The following is an 8,752-nucleotide window of genomic DNA, read 5'->3' as shown; positions in this document are numbered from 1 at the left end:
CAAACTAGAGGTTCGTTGCATGAAGAGATTCATGCCATAGGCCTTCCTTCCCCTGGCTGCCAGCACCAGTTTTCCTCCGGCACCGGGGACCCAGGCCTTCGCTCCAGCTGCAGCGGAGAAGGCAAGCCTCTTCAGTCTTCAGTCCGGCTGGAGCCTTCAGTCTTTGCTCCGTGCCTGGATATGTTGAGTTGATTTGCATACTCATCCTGATTGGCTGGTGGGCGTAGCAGAGTGACACCAATTTGCATGTTTCTCTTTTATTAGTGTAGATGATTTCTAAAAATAATTTTATTTCCAAAATTATTTGCCTACAAGAAATTTATTTAATTACAATTGGCCACAAATCCTTCACCGAGTGTCCAGGAGTCTTGGGAATTCTCTCAAAGTGGGGCGACTTCACCTGTAAATTTGTTTCAAACAATTAAGTGTAATGAAATTTTTTTATGATGATTAAATGGAACAATTAGTGAACGTGACATGTTAGGTTTTCTAGGCTTTTAGTTAAACATGTATGGATCCCTAATGTGTGATGTTTCCCCCACCCCTATATTTTGCAGCTCAAATATTTTCAAAGGCTTCTGGAGGCCAGAGGTGCTAAGACTGTCACGCCCAGAAGGGAAAATGAAGGAAATGGGGAGACACATCATAAGAGAGAGGAGTCCCTGGGGTTGTGGCCCAGGGTGAGTGCTGGTGGCGGTTTCAGAGGGGCGGGATTTGAATCTGGATCAGATAGCCACAGCGCCAGCCAAATGGCTCTGCTGCTTGGTGGCTCCGCTGGCCACCCCTGTGAAGAGCAGGCTGGAGAAGCCAAACACCATGGATCTAAAACAATCCGGTTTTAAACTTGTTCATTCAATCAAGTTAGATGCTTTTAAAGACAAATTTAATTATTCTGAGCTCAATGAAAGCCTTTTAATAAGCTGAACACCATGATTCCAGTCTCTGCCCGCAGGGCCACCAGTCAAGGCAAGGCGGGAGCACAAAGCGGAGGGAGGGGAGCAGGTGGAGGGGATGTGGGAGGAAATGTGGGGGAGGGACACAGGGTCGCGGCAGGAGACCCCCATGTGCGCACACACGCACACGCACATGCACACGCACACAGACACACATGTGCACACACAGTTGGGCATTTGTTTTAGAAATGTATTTGCACATTTAAACCCATCATTTGTTCCAAAGCATCTGATTGTGAAGCTTTTTATAATATTTTGTTTTATTTTTGGAAGCAGCTCTTTTTCTTCGGGACAACTGTACAGAGTGCGAAGGAAAACGCAAGCCGCTTGGCAGACGCCCTGTGTGCTCTGCCTCTCTTGCTGGCTCACACTTTCCTCGCGCTCTGAGCGTCCCGTCGATGCCTGCGACAGGAAGCCAGACACACATGCTGAAACAATTTCAACAAATACCAACTCAGAACCAACTCCCAGGGCTGGTGCAGGCGCTGCTGCCTCCCCGCCGGTGCGAAGGAGACAGCTCGGCTGCGCAGTGCGAGAGTTGCCGTGTTTATAAACAGCTTTCTTTTTCAGCGTTAACGCATCCACTTGTCCAGTGTAATGGCCTCTGCTGTTTTTATTTTTAAGATATATTTTTATTGATTTCAGAAAGGGAGGGAGATGAAGAGGTAGATAGAAACATCAATAATGAAAGTCATCGATCGGCTGCCTCCTGCATGCCCCCTACTAGGTATTGAGCCCACAACCCAGGCATGAGCCCTGACCAGGAATCGAACTGTAACCTGGGTCATAGGTCAACACTCAACCACTGAGCCATGCCAGCTGGGTGGCACTTGCTGTTTTTAGCTACCTAGCACACAACCTCCTTCTTCTGGTAAAATTGCCCCAATTTTCCTTTTTTATTGATTGATTTTAGAGGGACAGAAGAAGGGAGAGAGGGGGGAGAGAGAACGAGAGAGAGAGAGAGAGAGAGAGAGAGAGAGAGAGAGAGAAACATTGATTTGTTATTCCACTTATTCATGCATTCATTGGTTGATTTTGTATGTGCCCTGCCCAGGGATTGAACCCACAACCTTGGCATATGAGGATGACACTCTAACCAACTGAGCAGCCCTGCGAGGACTCTCAATTTTCCTTTTGAGAATCACTTCTCTCCCTTCTCAATCCATGTGGATGGAAAGGAGCTGACCTCACCTCCAGGTTCAGGACAGGGCATGTGCCCAAACCTGGCCAATCAGAGCACTTGCTTCTGTGGCTCAGTTTAGGGATGGGCATGTGATCTAAGCCAAGCCAATGGGATTTAATTCTGGGACTTTTGGTGGAAGAATTGGAAACCAATTTCTTCTCGTTTGATTTAGAGCTCTCAGAATTGAACTGGGAAGAAGACGCCACCAGGACAGGAGAATCTGCTTGAAAGGAGAACCAGTGGCAGGTGAGAAGCTTGATGGTGGGGGACAGACACCTTCCTAACATTGCATGTGCACATCTGTACCTGGTGGTGTGTGATCTAGCCCAGCTCTGGCCTGTTGCTTTTCAGTTACAAAAGTCAACAATTCAGACCTAGTAAACATGTTCAACAGGGTTGCAGGATACAATATCCTATCTAAAGGATAAACAGGGAATATGCAAATTGACCATCATGCCATCACAGATATGGTGGCACCCATAGCCACAAGATGGCGGCGCCCAGTCCCCTCAGCCCTGCCGGAATCCCCCAGTCTTTCCAACCCCGCTGAGGGGGTAGCAGGTGTTCCATGCAGCTGGACCCACCCTCAGCTCCGCAGCCACCCAGGGCCAGCCCAAGGTGCAGGCAAGCCTCAGATGGTGGCTGCCCAGCTGCCCAAGGCCTCCTGAGGCTCAGGTAACCAGGGCCAGCCAAGGCTTGTGCTACTGGCAGTGGCAGCAGCAGAAGCATGATGGGAGTGTCGCCTTCCCCTGATCACCAGGTCGCCTCCCACCCCTGAGGGCTCCCGGACTGTGAGAGGGGGCAGGCTGGGCTAAGGGACCACCCCTCCAGTGCATGAATTTTCAAGCACTAGGCCTCTAATCATCATATAAAAATCAACTGCATTCTTACAGACCAGCAGTGAAAGATTCAAAGTAAAATTTGGGAAAAAAATATTCCATTTACTAAAGAATCAAAAAGAACAAATTACTTAGAAATAAATTTAGCAAGCCCCCTCTCCCCCCACCAACCGTTCAAGACTTATACTGAAAACAACAGACCATCACTGAAAGGAAGTTGAATAAATTCTACGTAAGTGGAAAGGCCTCCTGCACTCATGAGTCGGAAGGTTTAATATCCTGAAGGCAGCCATAGTCCCTAAACTGACCTCTACAGATCCAAGGTCATCCTTATTGATACCCCAGCTGGCTGTTGTGCAAAAACTGAAAAGCAATCCTCAAATTCATAAGAATCCTGGTATATGCAAAATGATCTTGAAATATGAGAACAGAATTGGAGGATTTGTTAAAGTTCCTGCAAAGTTACCATAACAAGGACTGGGTAGAGCTGATGTAAGAGATGCAGCTCAGTGAAATCGAATTGAGAGCCCAGAAATAAGCCCTACCGTTGTGGTGGGTTGATTTTGACAAGGATGCTGAGACAACTGAACAGGGAGAAGAAGAGTCTTCAATGGATGATGCAAGGAAACCTGGACACCCATGTGCAGAAGAAAGGATTTGCACTCCTTATGCCAAGTGCAAAAATTAACTCAAAATAGATCAAAGACCTAAATAGAAGAGCTAACCCTAGAAACCTCTTAGAGGAAACAGGTGTAAATTTGCATAACCTTGAGTTTGGGCAATGGTTTCCACAATATAATATAACACCAAGAAACCAATCTATATAATGAAGAGCCAGGGTCATTACCACCCAAGGCTTGACCAGATCAGAAGTCAGTGCTGGGTTGCAACCCAGCACTGACTGTGGGCGCTTTGGGAGCCCCGACCTAGCACTGACTACCAAGGGGGCTGCAGATCAGGCGCAGAGAGAGGCCTGCAGAGAGAGAGGCAGGGTCTGATCCGTAGCCTCTGTGGCAGCCATTGATCAGAACTTGCCTCTCTTTCTCTCCTGGCCTGGCCAACAGCCGTGTCTCCATTTCTCTCCAGGCCTCCACCGGAGCTGCTGATCAGCCCCACCTTTCTGATCAGGCCCCATTGATTGGCCCAGAGATGCTGACTGGCATAGAAACTGATCAGTCAGAACCAAATCTGGGTGAATTTAAGGAGCCAATGGCTGCCTAGGGGGTAGAGCTTTTGACACTGACTGGCATAGAAACTGACCAATCAGAACCACATCTGGGTCAACTGTGAGGAGCCAATGGCTGCCTAGGAGGTGGAGCTTTTGACGCTGACTGGCATAGAAACTGACCAATTAGAACCAAATTGGCCATTAGAGGAGGGCAGTTGGGGCGAGATCAGGCTGGCAGGGGAGGGCAGTTGGGGGCGATCAGGGAGGCAGAGGCAGTTAGGGGCTATCAGGCAGGCAGGCAGAGAGGTTAGGGGCGACCAGGCAGGCAGGCAGAGGCAGTTAGGGGTTATCAGGCAGGCAGGTGAGTGGTTAGGAGCCAGCAGTCCCAGATTGTGAGAGGGGTGTCCGACCAGTTGTCAGACATCCCCTGAGGGGTCCCCAATTGGAATGGGTGCAGGCTGGGCTGAGGGAACGCCCCCCCCCCCCCCCCCGGCCCTGCATGAATTTTGTGCACCGGGCTTCTAGTAAATAAACAATTAAGCTTGCCGAAACCGGTTTGGCTCAGTGGATAGAGCATCGGCCTGCGGACTGAAAGGTGCCAGGTTCGATTCCGGTCAAGGGCATGTACCTGGGTTGCGGGCACATCCCCAGTGGGAGATGTGCAGGAGGCAGCTGATCGACGTTTCTCTCTCATCAATGTTTCTGGCTCTCTATCTCTCTCCCTTCCTCTCTGTGAAAAATCAATAAAATATATTAAAAAAAAATTAAGCTGGACTTCATGAAAATTAAAAACTTTTGTGCTTCAAAGAACACTCTCAAGAAAGTAAAAAAAAACACACAAAGAACGGGAGAGTTTTCCTGCAAACTATGTCTAGCAGGGATCTAGTATCCAGAATACAGACATATTACAATTCAGCAACAGAAGACAGGTCATCCAAATAGAGAATGGGCAAAGGGCCCTGGTGTGGATCAGTTGGTTGGAGCATCATCCCTGTTGGGGCACATACAGGAGGCAACTGATCAATGTTTCTCTCTCACCTCCCCCTCCCCCTCCCTCTCCCCCTCCCTCTCCCTCTTCCCCTCCCTCTTCCCCTCCCTTTCCCTCTCCCTCTCTCCCTCCCCCTCTCCCTCTCCCTCTCCCCCTCTCCCCTCCCCCTCTCCCTCTCCCCCTCCCTCTCCCTTTCCCCCTCCCCCTCCCTCTCCCCCTCCCTCTCCCTCTCCCTTTCCCCCTCCCCCTCCCTCTCCCCCTCCCTCTCCCTCTCCCTCTCCCTCTCCCCCTCCCCCTCCCCCTCCCCCTCCCCCTCCCTCTCCCTCTCCCTCTCCCTCTCCCTCTCCCTCTCCCTCTCCCTCTCCCTTTTCCTCTAAGTTCAATTAAAAAAATGGGCAAAGGGTTTGAATAGACGTTTCCCCAAAGAAGAAATGCAAACATTCAATAATTAGGTCAGCGGTTCTCAACCTGTGGGTCGCGGCCCCTTTGGGGGTCGAACAACCCTTTCACAGGGTCACCTAAGACAGTGGCCGGCAAACTGCAGCTCGCGAGCCACATGCGGCTCTTTGGCCCCTTGAATGTGGCCACGAAGTTTCAATCGCACTGTACGTGCGAGCCTGCACGTGGTATTTTGTGAAAGAGCCACACTCAAGGGGTCGCAGTTTGCCGACCACTGGCCTAAGACCATCGGAAAACACATATATAATTACGTGTTGTTTTTGTGGTTAATCACTATACTTTAATTATGTTCAATTTGTACAATGAAATTGGGGGTCACCACAGCATGAGGAACTGTACTAAAGGGTCGCGGCTTTAGGAAGGTTGAGAACCACTGAATTCGGTGAAAACATGCCCACCATTGTTCATCCTCAGGGAAATGCAAGTCAAAACCACAATGAGATTCCACCTCACCCCCACCAGGATGACCTTAAAAATAATAAAAACTTAAAAAGGGAAAGAGCAGATGCTGGTGAGGGTGTGGGAACTGGGGCCCTCATACATGCTGGTAGGATGCAAATCAGTGCCGCTGATGAGGAAGACGGTTTGGCAGATCTTCAAAAAGTTAAATATAAAACTGCCACGTGACCCAACAGGCCAGTTCCTCTCCGAGGATGAGAAGTGGAAACATATGTCTGTACAGAAACTCGTACATGAGTATTCAGAGCGGCGTTACTCAGACTAGCCAAACCTGGAGACTACCCCAAGTTCATCAACTGAGCAATGGATAAACGACTGTAATTATCCACCCAGACAACAGAGTGGTACTCAACCGAGAAGTGTATCGATGCTTGCGGCAGCATGAATGAGCCTGGAAAACACTAGGCTAAGGCAAAGCAGCCAGACACACAGTATAAGAAAAAGATCACATATTGCATGACTCCACTTACACGAAATGTTTGAAGTAGGCAAATCCGTGGAAACAGGAAGTGGACTGTGGCTGCCCGGAGCTGGGGAAGGACTGGAATGGAGGAGGTTTTATTTATTTTTATTTATTTTATTTTATTGATTTTTTACAGAGAGGAAGGGAGAGGGATAGAGAGTTAGAAACATCGATGAGAGAGAAACATCAATCCGCTGCCTCCTGCACACTCCCCACTGGGGACATGCCCGCAACCAAGTACATGCCCTTGACTGAAATCGAACCCGGGACCCTTTAGTCCGCAGGCCGACGCTCTATCCGCTGAGCCAAACCGGCCAGGGCGTGGAGCGAGGTTTTACGGGGGATGATGCGAACGGCCTGGAATGCGATCCTGGGGAGGCTGCACAGCTCTGTGCCGATCTAAGCCCACTGGATGTTAAAGGTGAGTTTCAGAGAATGAAAATTTTATCTCAATTTCTAAAAACAGAGAACTTTTTTTTACAGAGAACTTCTGTTTCCGGTTTGAGGTGCAAACAGTGGGGAAGTCATCACTCTTATGCTCACAAGATAAAACAGGTGGACCAACTAAAAATCAACAACTTTTCTTTACCCACCGGAGAACAGGGGCCACGGGACACGCCTCCGCCTGGAAGCTGCAGGCGATTGGTCCAGACGGTCACAGCTGAGCTGCGTCCGGGCGCTGGCCTGGGGCCCTGCTCATTGGACCGGCTGTCAGGGGAAGCTGCGGCCCTTTTCCAGGCGCATTCTGATGGCCTGTGCGATGTTCCTAACCATTTCCCAGTGCCCCACTCCGTACCAGGCCACACCCACCGCCCTCCCTGGTCGTTGTGCACAGCGAGGCTCAGCCTCCCCTCCAGGGCATCGCTTTGCCCATCAGCGCCAACCTGCCAAGCCCCCTGGCGCCCTGTGCTCACGCAGCCGCCTGGCTCACCCTCTCCCTCCTTTCCTTCCTCGTGCCTCTGAGCACAATAATGCAGCCGTCGGCAACCTCCCTCTCGCTTCTGCCAGCCCACCCTCGCCCTCTCGGAGTTGTGCTGTGGTCCCAGGTGAGTTCTTTGAGGTCTGGCATTGGGCCTGATGCACTGGTACCCCAGGAACCTCCTCAGCGCCCCAATGAGCAGCCACCTTCTGTCATGACTTAGCATCACGCTTGTAATCTAATAGATGCTCCCAAAACATCAGCTGTTCTGAGTTCAGTCATTATTCTGGACAGAGACGGCTGCACTGCTTGGGCTGTTCTCAAAAGTGTGTGTGGGGTCTCCTTCCCATCGGAACCCAGGGCTCCCCTCCCCGCTGGGAAAGGCTCCTCTGTCCTGACTCCCTGGGGGAGGTGCTGCCTGTGTGCTCAGCCCAGGACCTACAAACCGGCCCAGAAGCTCCAGGGGACGGGGTTACAGGAAACCCATCCTGGGAGCCTGTTAGTAATAAAAGGGGCTCACATTTGCATGTGGCAGGCACCCTTCTGAGGACTTATCGTATCAGACACCAAGCGCAACCAGCTCACAGGTTCCGCTGTCAACCCATTCTACAGATGAGGGGGCTGAGGGTCAGCAAGGGAGGCACTGGGGCTCTAGAGCCCCGCTGGGGACTGCGCTGTGATGCCCGCCGTGATCCTAGCACTGAAGCATAAATAAGCTCTTAGGTTCCCCCCAGTCTTTGTGCTCTGAGGTTTGTGTGCACCAGAGAGAGGGAGCAGGTAGTGCAGACACGTGCTGAGTTCTGTCCCCACGCAGTGGGCAGCTCTGTAAACCTGTGGTCCAAAAGCTTAGGGAACCTTGGGGCTGAGACCAAACTGGTCATCGCTGCAGGTTATGGGTTTAGGCCAGGGGTCCTCAAACTACAGCCCGCAGGCCACATGCAAATACAAATATTGTATTTGTTCCCGTTTTGTTTACTTCAAAATAAGACATGTGCAGTGTGCATAGGAATTTGTTCATAGTTTTTTTTTTAAACTATAGTCCGGCCCTCCAACGGTCTGAGGGACAGTGAACTGGCCCCCTGTTTAAAAAGTTTGAGGACCCCTGGTTTAGGCTGATTAAACAACAACACTTAGACATGAAAGAGAAATAAACACGAGTTTCTGTCGTGGGCACTGTGGGGTTCTGTATCCACTTCCTGACTCCCTGGTCTCCCCTGGGAGACGACCGTGATACATCCCTTCAGACAGCAGCACGTCTGAGTTTACTTCTAGAAGAATCCTACCTCAGACAGTTTCTTTCTTGCAGACCTTATCAGAGCCT

This window comes from Myotis nattereri, assembly GCF_964212035.1.
Source record: "Myotis nattereri genome assembly, chromosome: 8".
In the NCBI taxonomy this organism is placed as follows: domain Eukaryota; kingdom Metazoa; phylum Chordata; class Mammalia; order Chiroptera; family Vespertilionidae; genus Myotis; species Myotis nattereri.
Note: the sequence above shows the minus strand (reverse complement) of the source record.